The sequence below is a fragment of the Pristiophorus japonicus genome, chromosome 9 (genome assembly GCF_044704955.1).
Source record: "Pristiophorus japonicus isolate sPriJap1 chromosome 9, sPriJap1.hap1, whole genome shotgun sequence".
NCBI classification, from domain to species: Eukaryota; Metazoa; Chordata; class Chondrichthyes; family Pristiophoridae; genus Pristiophorus; species Pristiophorus japonicus.
In genome coordinates, this window is record NC_091985.1 from 149,729,868 (window position 1) to 149,749,352 (window position 19,485).

Below are 19,485 nucleotides of genomic sequence, written 5' to 3' on the forward strand. Positions count from 1 at the left end.
AACTGTGCAGGCAGCAAGTAATGAATATGATATAATTCGCATCACGGAGACATGGCTCCAGGGTGACCAAGGCTGGGAACTCAACATCCAGGGGTATTCAACATTCAGAAAGGATAGACAGAAAGGAAAAGGAGATGGGGTGGCTTTGCTGGTTAAAGATGAAATTAACGCAATAGTAAGGAGGGACATTAGCTTGGATGGTGTGGAATCGGTATGGGTGGAGCTATGGAATACCAAAGGGCAGAAAACGCTAGTGGGAGTTGTGTACAGACCACCAAACAGTAGTAGTGAGGTTGGGGACAGCATCAAACAAGAAATTAGGGATGCATGCAATAAAGGTATAGTAATTATCATGGGCGACTTTAATCTACATATAGATTGGGCTAACCAAACTGGTAGCAATACAGTGGAGGAGGATTTCTTGGAGTGTATTAGGGGTGGTTTTCTATACCAATATGTCGAGGAACCAACTAGAGGGTTCACCAGACTGATTCCGGGATGGCAGGACTGACATATGAGGAGAGACTGGATTGACTGGGCCTGTATTCACTGGAGTTTGGAAGGATGAGAGGGGATCTCATAGAAATATATAAAATTCTGATGGGACGAGACAGGTTAGATGCAGGAAGAATGTTCCCGATGTTGCAGAAGTCCAGAACCAGGGGTCACAGTCTAAGGATAAGGGGTAAGCCATTTAGGACTGAGATCAGGAGAAACTTCTTCACTCACAGAGTTGTTAACCTGTGAAATTCCCTACCGCAGAGAGTTGTTGGTGCCAGTTCATTGGATATATTCAAGAGAGAGTTAGTTATGGCCCTTACGGCTAAAGGGATCAAGGGGTGTGGAGAGAAAGGAAGAAAGGGGTACTGAGGTGAACGATCAGCCATGATCTATTGAATGGTGGTGCAGGCTGGAAGGGCCGAATGGCCTACTCCTGCACCTATTTTCTATGTTTCTATGTAACGAGGAAACAAAACAACATTGGGGATGGGCCAGTAATACGGGGCCAATAATTAGTGGGAATAAGACCACAGTGTGTTTTATAATCAGGAGGGACAGAGATACTGCCCCCGGGGGAAGGGGTGCAGATTTCACTCAACATCTATTAATGGTGGTGGAGAGATATCTTCTGAGATAGACCCACCAACATGGCCCCACCCACTACTTTAGCAACAGTGAGCACTACCATGGCCCCGACCATCACATCTGCAGCACCACAAACGTGTCCAACTATGAACACTGGGGCAAAAGGGGGGATTGATAAGGCAGACCAAGGATAAGATACACTTTAGGGTACGTCAGTGAATAATTATTGTATTCCTAAATTTAACCACTATAACCACTCCCAACTTCTGCGGGTTAAACGCTATAAGCCTGTATAGAAAGCTGACCCTGCGAGCACTTAAAGGCCCTGAATCAGAACCATGCAGTTTAATGTGGAAAGAGTGTAAGGTAAAAAAGAGGACAGGGGAAAAAGAGGGATACTAGAAATAGTACGCAGCGGGATACACGGCGGGATACGCGGCGGGAGTTTCAACGGTAAACACTATAGACCTGCACACGATAGATAATCGAGTTAACGCTCTAACACAAACCTTACAGGGATTGCTGGAAAGGGATGAGGATAATGAAAAGATACAGCACAACTGGGTAATGGCGCAGAAAGGGAATTATTATAAGTGGCCCACACATTGCGAGACCTATAAATTCGATGAATAGAGCAGAATGGAACTTAAGTAAAACCATACAGACAGAACTAGTATATACAGGATATGGAGCATGGTTGCTTAATGGAATACAATATAACCTAGAGCAGCTTCAGAATAGATTGGATAACATTTGATCTAATTACCAACTGGACCTTGGACAAAAACATGACTCATGCCTGTGAGGTGCAGAGAAACAGTCGTGCTTCGGTCCCAAAGGCCAGATGTGTAACCGGACATTTGAATATAATAGGTTTTGTATTATTTATAACACAGGATGATGTGACAAAGGGAGATCTCCTCTATACCAATAAGAAATAAGAGGACCACATGTTTAATTAGGAGGGGGAAAATAGAGTATGAGAGTAAGCTTGCAGGGAACATGAAAACTGACTGCAAAAGCTTCTATAGATATGTGAAGAGAAAAAGATTAGTGAAGACGAATGTAGGTCCCTTGTAGTCAGAATCAGGGGAATTCATAATGGGGAACAAGGAAATGGCAGACCAATTGAACAAATACTTTGGTTCTGTCTTTATTAAGGAAGACACGAATAACCTCCCAAAAATACTAGGGGACCAAGGGTCTAGCGAGAAGGGGAACTGAGGGAAATCCTTATTAGTCAGGAAATGGTGTTAGGGAAATTGAAGGGACTGAAGGACGATAAATCCACAGGGCCTGATAGTCTGCATCCCAGAGTACTTAAAGAAGTGGCCCTAGAAATAGGAGATGCATTGGTAGTCATTTTCCAACATTCCATGGACTCTGGTTCAGTTCCTCTGGATTGGAGGGTAGCTAATGTAAGCCAACTTTTTAAAAAAGGAGGGAGAGAAAACAGGGAATTATAAACCGGTTAGCCTGACATCGGTGGTGAGGAAAATGTTGAAATCAATTATTAAAGATGTAATAGCAGTGCATTTGGAAAGCAGTGACAGGATCGGTCCAAGTCAGCATGGATTTATGAAAGGGAAATTATGTTTGACAAATCTTCTAGAGTTTTTTGAGGATGTAACTATTACAGTGGATAAGGGAGAACGAGTGGATGTGGTGCATTTGGACTTTCAAAAGGCTTTTGACAAGGTCCTATGCAAGAGATTAGTGTGCAAAACCCACATGGTATTGGGAGTAATGTATTGACGTGGATAGAGAACTGGTTGGTAGACATGAAGCAAAGAGTGGGAATAAACGGGTCCTTTTCAGAATGACAGGCAGTGACTAGTGGGGTGCGACAGGGTTCAGTGCTGGGACCCCAGCTATTTACAATATACATTAATGATTTAGACGAAGGAATTGAATGTAATATCTCCAAGTTTGCACATGACACTAAGCTGGATGGCAGTGCGAGCTGCGAGGAGGATGCTAGGAGGCTGCAGGGGGACTTGGACAGATTAGGTGAATGGGCAAATACATGGCAGATGCAGTATAATGTGGATAAGTGTGAGCTGATGCACTTTGGTGGCAAAAACAGGAAGGCAGATTATTATCTGAATGGTGACAGATTAGTAAAAGGGGAGGTGCAACGAGACCTGGGTGTCATGGTACATCAGTCATTGAAGGTAGGCATGCAGATACAGCAAGCAGTAAAGAAAGCAAATGTCATACTGGCCTTCATAGCGAGGGGATTTGAGTATAGGAGCAGGGAAGTCTTACTGCAGTTGTACAGGGCCTTGGTGAGACCACACCTTGAATAGTGTGTGCAGTTTTGGTCTCCTAATCTGAGGAAGGACATTCTTGCTATTGAGGGAGTGCAGCGAAGGTTCACCAGACTGATTCCTGGGATGGCATGACTGACATATGAAGAAAGACTGGATCGACTAGGCTTATATTCACTGGAATTTAGAAGAGGGGATCTCATCGAAACATATAAAATTCTGATGGGATTGAAGAGTTTAGATGCAGGAAGAATGTTCCCGATTTTGGGGAAGTCCAGAACCAGGGGTCACAGTCTAAGGATAAGAGGTAAGCCATTTAGGACCGAGATGAGAAGAAACTTCTTCACTCAGAGAATTGTGAACCTGTGGAATTCTCTACCACAGAAAGTTGTAGAGGCTAGTTCATTAGATATATTCAAGGGGGAGTTAGATGTGGCCCTTGCGGCTAAAGCGATCAAGTGGTATGGAGAGAAAGCAGGAATGGGGTACTGAAGTTGCATGATCAGCCATGATCATATTGAATGGTGGTGCAGGCTTGAAGGGCTGAATGGCCTACTCCTGCACCTATTTTCTATGTTTCTATGAAATCAAACTCGCGTGCGGTACCATGACAAACCAGAAATGTAACTGAAGAGAACAAATTACTAAGAGTCTCAGCATAGATGATTGCTATAAAAATAACCAAGTTGCTTCATGTCGAGGTCCACTATGAATGATCAAAGATTACTGTGGATATGACTAAGTGGACGGGTGCACATTGAGTATCACCCCCCTAACACAGGACTACTGAATTATCGCTGTTCCACGAGGAAATGGAGATTGATGTGTGAGCACCACGGCAACTGAAATGAAGTAAGGAACACCTCATGCATCATTATGGATATTGACTTCTGCTTTACTCCGCTTGACGAGACAGATATAAACAGGTTTATTTTCACCCCTGAGCTTAAGGAGGAAAGATCGATGGGACAATGATGGACATTGCTTGAGGAGGTTAAGCTGGTTGAACCCTGGGATTTCGTTTGTTTACTTCTGTTGTGTATGGAGAAAGAGTCAGACTGAACACTGTGAGCTCAAAGTATGGGATCCCTTGGGACTCCAGGGGATGAGCCCTCTGGTGGCTGTACAGAGTAAATACAAGTTTACATATATAGCAACACTCTCCTCCAAAGTCAATAGTGTAACTATTTACAATGTGAGTCAATCTGGAGCCCTTCTTGCCCTGGTTGATCGTCTCGGTGTGAAAGCTGGTGTTGTTGAATCATTTGTTGGGCCCTTGTTGGGCTGCTGTGCAGCTGGCCTTGCTGGGCTGCCTGGTGCGTTGGGCCCTGCTGGGCTGCTGTGGATGATGGTTCTGCTTCGTGGTCAACCGTGGTGCCGGTTGTCACTTGTGTGTATGTTGGGGGGTCAAAAAAGGGAGGACTGCTCAGGATAGTCCATGAATCTGAGTTTGATTTGGTCCAAGTGTTTCTGGTGATTGAGTCCATTTGAAAGGTTGACCTGAAACACCCTGTCCCCTCTTTGGCCACGACAGTGCCAGGAAGCCACTTGGGACCTTGTCCATAATTTAATACAAATACAGGATCATTGATTTCAATCTCGCGTGACAGATTTGCGCTATTATGGTATGCACTTTGTTGAAGCCGCTTGCTCTCTAACTATTCATGTAGATCAGAACTAACGAGAGCCTTGTCTTAAGTGCTCTCTTCATGAGCAGTTCAGCAGGTGGGATCGCAGTGAGTGAGTGAGTGGGGTCTCGCTCGGTAGCTAAGCAGGACTTGGGATAGGCGAGTCTGCAGTGAGCCTTCAGTTACCCTCTTCAAGCCTTGCTTGATGGTTTGCACTGACCATTGGACGCTGGTTTAAACGGGGCAGATGTGACATGTTTGATCCCGTTACGGGTCATGAATTCTATGAACTCAGCACTGGTAAAACATGGCCCATTGTCGCTCACTAGGACATCGGGTAAGTCGTGAGTGGCAAATATGGCCTGCAGGCTTTTAGTAGTGGCAGCGGACGTGCTAGCCAACATTATCTCATGTTCAATCCACTTGGAGTACGTGTCTACAACCACAAGGAACATTTTACCTAAGACGGGCCTGCATAGTCGACGTATACCCTAGACCATGGTTTGGAGGGCCAAGACCATAAACTTAGCGACGCCTCCCTGGGTACACTGCTTAACTGTATTACATCTGTGAAAGCAGCACTCTTAAGTCCGTATCGATGCTGGGCCACCACACGTGGGATCTGGCTATCGTTTTCATCATTACGATGCCTGGGTGGGTACTGTGGAGGTCATTGATGAAGGTGTCCCTGCCCTTCTTGGGGACCACTACTCGATTGCCCCACAGAAGGCAGTCTGCCTGCTGGAAAGGCTTTATCCCTTCCTGCATTTCCACTGGGACACTGGACCAGCTCCCATGAAACACACAGCTTTTGACTAGAGATAATAAGGGGTCCTGGCTTGTCCAGGTTTTGATCTTCTGGGCAGTGACGGGTGATTGCTCACTCTCAAATACTTCTATAACCATGGCTAAATCTGCGAGTTGTGACATTTCCACCCCCGTGTCAGTTTCCAATTCGAATTTTAGCCCAAATAGGTATTGATGCATTTTCTTTACCTCATAGACACACGCTAACGCTTTTTTCTCAATCATGCTGTCGGCTCTCTCAGCCTTAGACAGACTCCTGGATGCATAAGCAACTGGTTGCAGTTTCCCGAAATCATTAGCTTGTTGCAATGCACACCCGACGCCATATGACGATGCATCACATGCTAGTACCAAACGCTTTCATGGATCATACAACACAAGCAATTTGTTTGAGCATAACAATTTTCTCGCTTTTACAAAGGCATTTTCTTGGCTTTTGCCCCAAACTCATTCGTCCCCTTTTCATAGTAAGACATGCAGTGGTTCTATCAGTGTGCTGAGACCCGGTAAGAAGTTACCAAAGTAGTTCAGGAGTCCCAGAAATGACCGCAGCTCCGTCACGTTCTGTGGCCTCGGTGTGTTCTCAATTGCCTCCATCTTCGTGTTGGTGGGCCTGATGCTGTCTGCTGCAATCCTCCTTCCCAGGAACTCCACTTCAGGCGACAGGAAAATGCACTTCGAGCGTTTTAACCTGAGCCCCACGCCGTTGAGTCAACTAAGAACCTCCTCTAGGTTCTGCAGATGCTCGACTGTGTTCTGACCTGTGACCAAGATGTCGTCCTGGAAGACCATGGTGTGCGGGACAGACTTCAGTAAGCTTTCCATGTTTCTCTGGAAAATCGCCGCAGCCGATCGGATTCCAAACGGGCATCTGTTATAAACAAAAAGACATTTGTGCGTGTTGATGCAGGTGAGGGCCTTCGTTGATTCCTCCACTTCCTGCGTCATGTAGGCTAAAGTCAGATCCAGCTTCGTGAACGTCTTTCCTCCCACCAGTGTTGCTTAGAGGTCGTCGGCCTTTGGTAGTAGGTATTGGTCCTGCAGAGAGAAACGATTGATAGTTACTTTGTAATCGCCACAGATTCTGACGGTGCCATATCCCTTGAGGACTTGACGATAGGACTGTCCCACTCATTGAACTCGATCAGGGAAATTATGCCCTCTCTTTGCAGCCAGTCTAGCTTGATCGCTACCCTTTCTCTCATCATGTACGGTACTGCTCTTGCCTTGTGATGGATGGGTCGCGCCCCCGGAATTAGGTGGATCAGCACTTTTGCTCCTTGGAATTTTCCGATGCCTGGTTCGAACAGCGAAGGAAATTTGTTTAAGACCTGGGCACACGAAGTGTCGTCGGCAGGCGATAGCGCTCAGACGTCGTCCCAGTTCCAGCATATCTTTCCCAGCCAGCTCCTGCCGAACAGCATGGGACCATCGCCTGGTACCACCCAGAGTGGTAACTTGTGCACCGCTTCATCGTAGGAGACCTTTACGGTAGCACTGCCGATTACAGAATCAGTTCTTTCGTGTAAGTTCTTAGTTTCGTGCGAACTGGAGTTAAGACTGGCCTTGAGGCCTTGTTGCACCACAACCTTTCTAAAGTCTTTTTGCCCATGATGGACTGGCTCGTGCCCATGTCCAGCTCCATTGACACCAGGAGTCCATTTAGTTCAACATTCAGCATTATCAGGGGACAATTCGTGGTGAATGTGTGCACCCCATGTACCTCTGTCTCTTCGATCTGAGGCTCTGGTTCGTTGTGATCCTCCGTGGATCTGTCCTCCTCTGCAAGATGGTGATTTGGAGGTTTAACAGGCTTTGCAGCTCGCCTGCACACTCGTTGGAGGTGTCCCATTGTTCCACAGCCCTTGCAAACGTGCTCTTTGAATCGGCATGAATGGAAACGACGATCACCCCCGCAGCGCCAACAAGATGTTAATGGCCTTGCATTCATCACCCTTGATGGTGGACTCAGACATCTGCGGACGTGTAGCTGCAGGCATGTGTGACTTGCCCTGTGTGTTATGATTCGAAAACATCACTTTGTTCACAGTACTTGTAGCAGCACTTGTGTGCTGAGAGATTTTCTTCGGATTGTCACTGGTGGCAATGAATGCATGGGCTATCGCTATGGCCTTACTCAAGGTTGGGATCTCGACAGTCAAATGTTTGCGAAGTATGGTTTCCTGGCCAATGCCAAGGACGAAAAAGTCTCTGAGCAAGTGCTCCAAATGTCCTTCAAATTCGCAATGTCCTGCAAGGCGTCTTAGCTCGGCGACATAACTCGCCACTTCCTGGCCTTCAGACCTTTTGTAGGTGTAAAACTGGTACCTCGCCATCAGAACGCTTTCCTTCGGGTTCAAATGCTCTCGGACCAGTGTGCACAAATCGTCATACGATTTTCTGTGGGTTTCGCTGGAGTGAGCAGATTCTTCATGAGGCCATACGTTGGTGCCCCACAGATGGTGAGGAGTATCGGCCTTCGTTTGGCAGCGCTCTCTTCCCCATCTAGCTCATTGGCCACGAAGTATTGGTCGAGTTGCTCCACAAATATTTCCCAATCATCTCCCTCCGAGAATTTCTCCAGGGTGCCCACTGTTCTCTGGATCTTTGGGTTCGCTATCTGTATCTCGTCACCAGTTGTTGTGTATGGAGAAAGAGTCAGACTGAACACTGTGAGCTCAAAGTAAAGTGTGACCTTCGTCTTTTATTGCAGGTCTCCAGAGTGCCTCTCCAACCTGTGAAGCCTCCTTAAATACCTGTGCTCCCAAGGGATTATGGGATCCCTTGGGACTCCAGGGGATGAGCCCTCTGGTGGCTGTACAGGGTAAATACAAGTTTAGATATATAACAACTTCCGTGGTCGTTATACAGACGGGCAGGTGTCGATTAACTATATCATTTAGTCCACCTTGAAGGAGAGAAACCTCCTTTTTACCCCAACAGGAGCCCTCCTGTACAACTCCAAAAGATTCTGTGCCAGATGTGTTTGTGTGTGTGAGTGTGGGGCATGAGCAAAAGGGGTCAGCGCTGCAATGTTTCTTTCTGCAGAAGAAAAATACATCTAAGGCAGCAAGCCTGAGTGCCACTGGAGGGGGCCCAGCAGAGGTCATAGAGTTGAGGAGCCTGGAGGAGCGTGTCTTTGCATTGGTGGGTGACCACCGCCATGCAACCACAAAGAGTGATGCAGATCCCGTGCTAAATCATAGTCAGTTTATACTAATCTCCGGTGTGCTTGTTGCTCATGTCATTAAAGATCATGCAATCTTTAGTCAAATGTGTTTTAACGCACATTTTGTCAGCCATTATTGGTGTGCCCATGTAGCGATCGAACTCCTTGATGGCACAATATGAAATGGCACGGCTCACATGTCATCTTGACCAGCCCCAGCTCCCAGCTATCGACTGTTGTCCTCTACTTGCATATGGTGAGTTGGACAGCATCGAGCAATGCACACCATCCACCTCTGACACACAAAGAAGGAGTGTGATCCCAACTTCTCCCACCCCGACATTGTCACCAGCCCAAGACAGCGGCTCCTTCCTCCACCCCCACTGTCCAAGATTATCCATATCCACCTCCGCCACCCAGAGTCAGGAAGACCAGGAGGGAGAAGGGTCCACCAAGATGGACACGTCTGCAGAGATCCGGCTGCCTTCCTGCACAACCTATCAAGCACAGGCGGTGAGGAGCAGGGGTGCAGCACGCCATGTTGAAGGTGGAACGAAGAAGAGGATGATGGGCCTCACATTGAAGGGGGAGGGAAGAGAGGTGGTGGTGGCGGGTAGAGGGGTGGGTGTTGGTGGTGGATACATTCCTTAATTTTATGATGTTCTGTCACTTTTGGAATGCTGCACTTTTCAATGAAGTCATATTGTTCAGTGTTTACATAATGTATGGTGCCTTCTGAGAAAAACACAGCTCTCCCTCAGGTGTTCTGATGTCTGAGGAATATTTTGCCCTCCTTATGATTCTACTGTATAATAGGTCCTGCCATCAGGCCATTTCGACACGACAAGTAAGGATCGCCAATGTAGGAAGGCTTCCATTCAATGCGCAGTCGCAATCTGTCACTAAATATGTTCCGTATGAAATGGTGTAAAAACTCTTGTGGGGCATCTCCATTGAGCCTTTACCATCTTTCGCTACTCATTGCTGCTTCCTCTACCACACCTTCCCTTCAACGGAGTAATCTGGATTTACATATCACATCTCTTTCTGTGCAGGTTATGGTCCAACACATTACGATTTCTGTGCCACTGTTAATGCTGCTGCAGGTGCACGATACAGCACTCTGAGCGATTCTCCCTGCCGCCCGACTCACAGCCAGCTCAGACCAGCTTTTAGCCAGCGGTCCTTCTGACGGGCGGCAGGGCGATCTTAGTCGATGGTGCCTGAGGAAAATCCCGGATTTCCAGCCTCCGGCATGGGCGGGCAGCAGCAAGTAGCGCCGGCGAAACCTCCACGAGGAATCTCCCGTCGGGTGGCACCTGGGCGGCAGATGGGTGGGACCGGAGGAATCGCCAAAAAAAAAACTATTTCCGGCGGAACCTCGGCAGCCTAGGGTGGAACTTTGACCAAGTTCGGGCCCATAGATTCTAACACATTACCCCTTCAATCCCTTGCAAAATTTGGTTTATCACCCCCTGGAATAAAGCGGGGACGGAAGACACTCCAAATAGTAGCTTATTGAACTGATATAGGTCTAGGTGAGCATTTATAGTCAAGCATGGCTTGGGACTCTTTATCTAACTCAAGTTGTAGGTAGGCGTTTGTTAGATCTAAATTTGAAAAGATCTGGCCACCTGTCAGCATTGTGAACAAATCTTCCACATTTGGCACTGTATTGGGCAGATTACACTCCAGAACCTGGTTTACGGTTACCTTATAATCATCAGTAAACTGGTCTTGCGTCCTTCTGCACTCTGACACTCACCTTGAAGTTTTGGATCGGGCTGCCCGTTTTGCAGAACAGATTTGGAGACTGCTTAATGACATCATTTTTCGATGCAAATTTTACTTCCCCACAAAAAATTTCATTCCCATCCAGCTTCAGTGATCCCAACCAATTACTACCTATCAAGGTAGGCTGGTCTCCTGCCACTATTATGAGAGGCAAGCTCTGATACTGATCCCTGTATTTCACTGACAATGTGACACTTCCTACTACAGGGATTTGCTCTCCTGAGTAGCCTCGCAGCTTTACCTTCGATTTCACTAGTCGATACTCATGCAACTTGTCGCGATATTTCAATTCCTGTACTGCGCTCACGGATGTTCCAGTATCAATTTCTATGAGTATCTTGGTTCCTGTGACATCTACTTGGATGACGATACTTCGCAAATCACTCTTAGATACCTTCGCGCTCCTGTTGACGTGAATCTCCAGAAACTCCTCGTCCTGCTGCTTCTCTTCAATGGTATGTGGTGTCTGGTGATTTCTACTTCTAACATTGCCAGTTGGTTTACTCTTCTATTGGCATGCCTTCGCAAGATGCTCAGTTTTCTTGCAGTAGAATCACTCTGCCTTCACATATGGACAGCTTTGAGTGATGTGTTGTCCCAGGCACCACTAGCATGACTTCAATGCTCTGTTAATGTGGCCAGTTGCTGAGACCATGGGGCCCTAACTGCCTTTTACTTTTAGCCTGCAGCCGATTCACCTCAGGTTTGTGACGACTGGAAATGACGCGAAATTCTCGGGTGTAACGTTCAGCCATATCCATCGACATAGCAGTCTGATAAGCTGTCAAGTTGGGGTTGTCAACAATTTACTTCTGATACATTCATTTTTCAATGCACAAAGTGGTCACGCAAAGCTCGGTCCAAAAAAATAACTTTCAACAATTTCCAGCAGTTTAGTACTGTAGTGCAGAATCTCCTTCAGTGGCGTGTCCTTCGGCTTGGCGAGAGCAAGCAAATTTTACAGGGTTTCATACACCTTGGTCCCTGTTTCAGTCAAAAGAATAGCCCATTTCCTTTCTAAAACCTCCCGGCTACGGTTTACATTATTGGGGACTTCCTAGCTGCTCCATGTACACTCCAAAAATCTCTCGGTTGCGATTGAACTCACCCAAGCGCCCTATTATTCCAATAGGCGCGGCCATCGCGACTCTAGCAACGTCAACAGTTCAGTCATATTTGCTCGAAATTTACCTCGGATTTTTAAGTTCTTGTGTAAAACTAAGAACATCTAACAGTCTCTCCATCAGTTGGCAGGATTATCCTCCAACAAAAATTTCAGCTAGGGAATCCGCAATCCCATCCTTGTCGCCAATTCTGTGATATCTTGAGGCACAGCATATATATAGAACTGCACAACATAGCTTCCGGTAAGAATTGTGTTGCCCATGTGCTTTATTATTATGTACATCAGTGGTCACCAGGAGGCGCTACAACCATTTGCACACAGCAACCTCCCATAAACAGCAATGTGATAATGATCAGATAATCTGTTTTTGTTGTCCATTTCAAAGGCGGTATGATGGGGTAATCTGAGAGTACTTCTTCATATCCACTGCAAATCTGGCCTAGTGGCATTTACAGGCTTGTGTTTAAATCAAAGCTCAAAGAATTAAGGTCAAGAAATTTCTCTTTTGAAGGGAAAATGTGTTAAATGTGCTGTTTTCCAATGAATTGGCAGGAATTGAACTGCTCTCACCCTGTGATAAATTCGAGATTGGACTAGTGACAAAACACACTTAACTGATCAAAGCACATCAGCAACACTGCATTGGTTAATGAAACATTTCATCAGAACAAGAAGCGAACTTTTCATGAATCAAGCTGTGGAGTAAGGAAATTTGTTGAGTGGAGGCGAGAAGGCGAAACACAAAGCTCAATTCAGGTGATGCCCTCCAGGCTGTTGTTAATGGTGAGTGGTGACAACTTAGCTTCTTCTGGGCAACACACAAATATGCAAAGGGTAGGAAAAGTTGATAGTGATGAACATGGCTGAGTAAACTCAGTGTACATGAGCTGAAATGAGGAGAAATCTGTATGACCTTAAGCAAAATGTGAAGATATGCAGCAAGTACTCATGAGAATGCCCTGAACAGCCCATGTATGGACATGATAGAAAGTGGTAGATGGTATTGATCTATGCCAAAGTGAGAGCAACTGATTTATGAAGCTGCTTTATGTAAAACAGCTAAGGAAGAAAATAAAAATTAAAGTGAAGCTCATACATAGCCCATATACACACAAAACAAGAAATAAGGCATTTAGCTCCAGGCGTAACTAGAAGTGACATTAATAACTGAGCGAATAACATTGTACCAGTTGAGCCAGCAAGGTGATGGGAATGGTATTCGACGATGTCTGATGCCACAGAGGCTGAGTAGCAGACTGCCATTGTTGTAGCGTAATGCGCTCATAGTTAATGCCTATTGTTGTTGTCCTATGCGAGAGAGACTGGGTTTAGCAACAACTTGAATTTGTATGGTACCTTTAACACAGTATGAAGTATGGCGGTGAGGCGCTGCTGGCGTGCATACACGACCTCATCTCTCTCATCTGGAGGAGGAGAGCATGCCGGGGGATCTCAGAGATGCAGACTGCGGCAACTACAGAGGAATCTCCCTGCTATCAGCCACTGGGAAAGTCGTCGCTAGAGTCCTCCTCAACCATCTTCTTCCCGTGGCCGAGGAACTCCTCCCGGAGTCATAGTGCAGATTTCATCCACTACGTGGCACAATGGACATGATTTTTGCAGTGCAACAGCTGCAAGAAAAATGCAGGGAAGAGCACCAGTCCTTATACATGGCCTTCTTTGACCTTACAAAGGCTTTTGACACTTCAACCGCGAGGGTCTATGGAATGTCCTCCTCTGTTTCGGATGCCCCCAAGAGTTCGTCACCATCCTTCGCCTGCTCCACGACGACATGCAGGCCGTGATCCTTACCAACGGATCCATTACAGACCCAATCCACGTCCGGACTGGGGTCAAACAGGGCTGCGTCATTGCCCCAACCTTCTTCTCAATCTTTCTCACCGCCATGTTCCACCTCACAGTCAACAAGCTCCTCACTGGAGTGGAACTAAACTACAGAACCAGTGGGAACCTGTTCAACCTGCGCCGTCTCCAGGCCAGGTTCAAGACCATCCCAACTTCTGTCGTCGAGCTACAGTATGCGGACGACACCTGTGTCTGCGCACATACAGAAGCTGAACTCCAGGATATAGTCGACGTATTTACTGAGGCATATGAAAGCATGGGCCTTACGTTTAACATCCGTAAGACAAAGGTCCTCACCAGCCTGTCCTCGCCGCACAGCACTGCGCCCCAGTCATCAAGATCCACGGCGCGGCCCTGGACACTGTGGACCACTTCCCATATCTCGGGAGCCTCCTATCAACAAGAGCAGGCATCGACGACAAGATCCAACACCGCCTCCAGTGCGCCAGTGCAGCCTTCGGCCGCCTGAGGAAAAGAGTGTTTGAAGACCAGGCCCTCAAAACTGCTACCAAGCTCATGGTCTACAAGTAGTAATACCCGCCCTCCTGTATGGCTCAGAGACATGGACCATGTACAATAGACACCTCAAGTCGCTGGAGAAATACCACCAACGATGTCTCCACAAGATCCTACAAATCCCCTGGGAGGACAGGTGCACCAACATCAGCATCTTCGTCCAGGTTAACATCCCCTGCACTGAAGCACTGACCACACTTGATCAGCTCCGCTGGGCAGGCCACATAGTTCGCATGCCAGACACGAGACTGCCAAAGCAAGTGCTCTACGCGGAGCTCCTTCATGGCAAACGAGCCAAAGGTGGGCAGAGGAAACGTTACAAGGATGCTTTCAAAGCCTCCCTGATAAAGTGTAACATCCCCACTGACACCTGGGAGTCCCTGGCCAAAGACCGCCCTAAGTGGAGAAAGTGCATCCGGGAGGGCGCTGAGCACCTCGAGTCTCAACGCCGAGAGCATACAGAAATCAAGTGCAGGCAGCGTAAAGAGTGTACAGCAAACCAGTCTCACCCACCTCTTCCCTCAACGACTATCTGTCCCACCTGTGACAGAGTCTGTGACTCTCGCATTGGACTGCAGCCACCAAAGAACTCACTTCAGGAGTGGAAGCAAGTCTTCCTCGATTCCGAGGGACTGCCTATGATGATGATGATGATTAACACAGAAAAATGTCCAGAGATGTAATCAGCAAAGATGGATGTTGAGCCAAAGAAGGAGATGTTAGGAAGGGTCAAAAGCTTGGTCAAAGAGATTGGTTTTAAGGAAGGTCTTAAAGGAGAGAGTAAGGTAGAGAGGCAGAGGGAAGGAATTGCAGACAGTGGGACTTAGGTGGCTGAAGGCATAGCCTCTGTGGTCGGGTGAAGGAAGAGAGTAATGCAGAAAAGGCCAGGGTTTGAGTAACGAAGAGCTCTGGGAGGGTTTGAAGTTGTGGAAAAGATGGGCATGGATTTGGGAGGCGACCACATGGTCAAGGACTTTGTATAGTGTAAGAGGATGGAAAAAATACAGACAGATTATATGTAAAACTTGCTTATAAATGATAGAAAATGGCCGTATAACATTGAAGTGGGATAGCAGGTCAAACTGGACATATAATCAGATATGGATAAAGGGTTAAATGTGAACGTGCAAAGGCCAGGTTGGTGAAGCAGCAGTACAGTTGTGAGTTATCTCAGGGTTGTAGTGACAAGAGAGATAAGATAACATTCCAATGTGCTAATGCACTCGCGGGACACAGTGAGGTTTGTGGAAAAGTACTGGAGACAAGCGTGGTCAGTATCGTAACTTTGCTTTGAGTGACAAGGGTTTTGACCATTCAAATCAGTGTATGTCTCATGTATTGAATGTCTGGCCATTATAGGCCGAGTAACTGTATAAAAACCCTGTGTTTTCTTTGTTCAGGGAGAGCGAGTGAGGACAGCTCAGCAACAGGTTGACTGCAGACTCGACTCTCCCTTGCAAACAAAATAAGCTCTGTCTTAGGCTGCTAAGGCAGAGCTTACCCCGCATATGCCGGAATAAAAGATCGTTTTGAACCTATCTCTGGAGTCTGTCACTAATCGGGCGTAGATCCTCTATTTCAGTGGGTCCACTCGGGAGAGAGGAAGATTTCGCCACAACATATAGGAAATAGAGGTTGGAGATGGGGCGGTAGTTTGCAAGGACAGAGAGTTGGAAGTGGTATTTTTCAGAGGTTAACAGGAGACAGAAGATGAGCACTGGTGGTAATGTCCCATAACAACTTGCATTTATATAACATCTACAATAGTAAAACGTTCTAAAGCACTTCACAGGAGCATTATCAAATAAAATTTGACAGAAGGAGTATTAGGATAGGTGACCAAAAGCTTGGTCAAAGAGCTACGTTTTAAGGAGTGGTTTAAGGAAGGGCAGAGAGGTAGAGTTAGAGAGGTTTAGGGAGGGAATTCTAGAGCTTAAGGCCTTGGCAGCTGAAGGCACAGCCACCAATGGTGGAGCAATGAAAATCAGGGATGCTCTAGGGAACGGAGTTTGTGCCGGATATCGAAGACAATGGCTTCAGATTTCTCAATATTTAGTTGGAGGAAATTTCTGGTCATTCAATACTGGATGTTGGAGAAGCAGCCTGACAAATCAGAGGCAGTGGAGGGATTGGGAGAGATTGTATTAAGGTAGAGCTGGGTGTCATCAGCATATGTGTAGAACTTGAGGTTGTGTTTTTGGATGACGTCGCTGAGGGGTCACATGTAAATGCAAAGTAGGAGGGGCCAAGGATAGATCCTTGGGGGACTCCAGAGGTAATGGTGTGGGAACAGGTAGAGAAGCCATTGCAGGTGATTCTCTGGCTATAACTGGATAGCTAGGAATGAACCCAGGTGAGGGCAGGTCCACCCAGCTGGTCAACAGAGGAGAGGCGTTGGAGGAGGATGATGTGGTAAACCGTGTCAAAGGCTGCAGACAGACTGAAAAGAATGAAGCGGGCTAGTTTACCATGGTCACAGACACATTGAATGCAATTTGTGACTTTGAGAAGGGCCGTTAGTGATCTTATCGAAACGTATAAGATTATGAAGGGGTTTGACAAGGTGGATGCAGAGAGGATGTTTCCACTGATAGGGGAGACTAGAACTAGGGGGCATAATCTTAGAATAAGGGGCCGTCCATTTTAAACTGAGATGAGGAGGAATTTCTTCTCTCTGAGGGTTATAAATCTGTGGAATTCGCTGCCTCAGAGAGCTGTGGAAGCTGGGTCATTGAATAAATTTAAGGCAGAGATAGACAGTTTCTTAACCGATAAGGGAATAAGGGGTTATGGGGAGCGGGCAGGGAAGTGGACCTGAATCCATAATTGGATCAGCCATGATCGTATTAAATGGCGGAGCAGGCTCGAGGGGCCATGTGGCTTAATCCTGCTCCCATTTTTTATGATCTTATGTTTCAGTGCTGTGGCAGTGGTGGAAACCTGATTGGAGTGGTTCAAACATGGAGTTGCAGGAATGATAGGCACAGATTTGGGAGGCGACAATTCGTTCAAGGACTTTGGATAGGAAAGGGAGGTCGGAGATCACAAAGAAGAACCCTTACAGCCTTGAGAAGGCTGTTGCAGACATTGAAAGGAAGGCCACTGAGGATTTGGGGATAGCAAAAGCTAGTGAACAGGCTGAGCTGCTGGTTTGTGACACAATATTTACAGTGGTGCGCTACCAAGAATTGTTCCAATCATCTCGTGACAGGCAGTAACTGACCAGCAGCAACCTTAGATAGAGCTTGGATTTAAGAACAGAAAAATAGCATCCGTGTAATTTCTGATTCTATAAATGGGGAAAGAGAATGGAAAAGGGATTAGCGTGGACAACTCCAGTTGGAAGCTAACACTAGCTCAGGCATAATGGGTCAAATAGCTTCTGTGCTCTGCATTACTAGGATTCTACAATTTCTAGGAGCACTGCATAAGACAGCACATACTGTATCTATATACTCCATCTTCACTTGTACAGCAATGTACACAGGGTACACAACGTTGATCCTCATATGAGGAAGCCAGTCTTTCACATCAAGACCTCTGGCCTCATAATAAAAAGCTGGCACCTCAAATTGGGAAGACATTATTATGGCCCTGAAATCCCGGCCATGCCGAGTCCGTACGGAATACGTACGGATCCGGAGAGGCCTGGCAAAGCCGGTTTTCAGCACGCAATGCGCATGTGCTGAAAACCGTTTTTTCTGATCTGTCGAGATATCTCTTGACAGATCTTCCGCATCCCCGCAGGAAGGACATTCGGGCAGGCGAGATTGGACTAGTTGCCCATCTCTTGCCCAGCGAATGTCCTTCAAACTCTTGCGCCTGGGTAAAAGCAGGCGTATCGCCTACTTTTACCAGCGTAAGAGTTTAGAACAAATAAAAATAACATTTAAAAACACATTTTTATGTTTAAAAACTCTGTCCACTAAGGCAAGTTTATTTTAAACCCTATTAAAACACTTTAAAAAAAAAAATCCCCCAAATATTTTTTTCTAAAACATTTAATTAACTTTAATTTCAATTAATGTGAGATGCTTTTTTTATTTTTTATGTTGTGTTTGGGTGTTTTAGGGGGTATTCTCATTGATAGTAATAGGAACTCAGAGATATGGGGTTTCCATTATTATCAATGAGAATACTGTAGAGTGATCGGTTGTCCAGTCCCACGTGACTCCAGCTTCTGCGTCCGTATCTCTGAAACGTTGAGGCGCTGCGAGTTGCGGGAAGAGAAGGCCTCCGACTGGAATCCAAGGCGCCTCTGGGACCACCAGGTACTTTTGCAAAAAAAATGTTGGTTCGGAGGTGTTCGTCCGAAGGAAGCCTCCGACTGGAATTTTAGGCCCATCTTTGCACATCAAAGCACACTGCATTAGCATTACTACTTGTAGCAATCAGGGAAAACTGGATAAATATTTGAGCCAGAGGAAGACAGTGGACTATCGGGGGTAAGCAGGGCTGTGGGATTAGTTTTAGCAAAGAGCCAGCAGAGATATGATGGGCTTAATGGCCTCCTTCTGTACTTAATGAGTAGGTATGACTGAGACTCTGGCCTTCTACTTTCCCTGTTGGTTTGTTTAGTTTGAAGCATTTTTCTCATTGGGCTGAACTATGGAGAAATGGAACCTAAAATTAAAGCTATTGGGCTCTATTTTCCTCTTTGCTGATTTTTGGCGCCCAGGAGGATGTACGGACAATTTTTTTGTGCCCTATTGCGCCGAAAAAACAAAGTTGGAACTTTTGGCAAAGTAAAATTTCATTTAGGCGCTGCGGTACCCAAAGTTAAATCTGGGGGTGGAGCTTCAAGTCTACGCCAAAAGCTGAGGTTGCCAGGGTAACGAGACACACACTGAGGGAGGTTTCCAGGGTAATGAGAAATACACAGAGGGCTGAAGCTCCACCTGCGAGTTGAAGTTCCACGGCCAGGGCTTGCAGCGGCAGGGGAGCGGGGGAGTCGGGGGGGAGGGGGGAGGGATTGCCCAGGATTGCAGCAGGACCGTCGGACCCGGGATTGCAGCGGGGGGCAAATCGGCCCAGGGTTGCAGCGGGACTGGCCAACACCAGAACAAATAATCTTTAATGTAAAGAGATAAAAAAGGAACATACTAAACATGATCATTATAAACTATCTTTATGAACAAAACTAAACAGCAAAGAAACAGCTTCGATACAGACCTGAGCGCCGATTTCCTTAAGTTAACATAGGGTTTTTCTGATTGGTCCTTA

At 46.5% G+C, this 19,485-nt stretch overlaps 1 protein-coding gene across 7 annotated transcripts in view; it reads right to left on the reverse strand.

Moving 5' to 3' along the window:
- Positions 1 to 19,485, reverse strand: part of adgb (androglobin) — a 513,562-nt gene that overhangs the window by 257,147 nt on the left and 236,930 nt on the right. The gene's annotated exons all lie outside the window — the stretch shown is intronic.